Source organism: Myotis brandtii, unplaced genomic scaffold (genome assembly GCF_000412655.1).
Source record: "Myotis brandtii unplaced genomic scaffold, ASM41265v1 scaffold197, whole genome shotgun sequence".
Lineage (NCBI taxonomy): Eukaryota > Metazoa > Chordata > Mammalia > Chiroptera > Vespertilionidae > Myotis > Myotis brandtii.
The window spans coordinates 38,333-38,896 of NW_005357346.1; positions in this window are offsets into that span (position 1 = coordinate 38,333).

Below are 564 nucleotides of genomic sequence, written 5' to 3' on the forward strand. Positions count from 1 at the left end.
GGCTCCCTTCCCCAGCCCCGCCCGGCCCGCCTCCCCGCCTGGGGACCCTGCCCTGGGACTCACCTGCCGCCTCTGCTCCTCTCGGGCCCTGGCTCTAACCCTGCCCCCTCCCCGGATCCTCACTCTCGCTCTCCGGCCCGCGGGGCTCCACCGCTCTCCTGCCCGGTCGGGGTGCGGGGTGTAGAACCCAGCGCCGGGGCGAGAGTCCCCGGAGCCCTTGGCCCCCAAGGGTTGTAGGGAGAAGTACCCGCTTTGGCGCCCCGAGACCCCTGGAGTGGGGGCTGTCGGGAGGGTGCTGGCTTCCTCTCGTCTATGCCTGGGGAAGGGTTAAGTCACCAGCCACCCCCTCCTCGTCTCTAAGGTGCTTGAGCTGGGGAAGGAGCTCTGCGCAGAAGGTTCCGAACCAAAAGGATGGGGAACGCACCGGGAGCCAGGGTGAAAACATCGAGGGATGCAGAGGGGATGGAAGAAAAATCGGTTAGGCTCTCAGGAGCAAGACCCCTTTGCTGGGGACAGGGGCTGCGAATGTTCTCGGCGGAGCAGCGGGGTGGGCGACCCGGGACT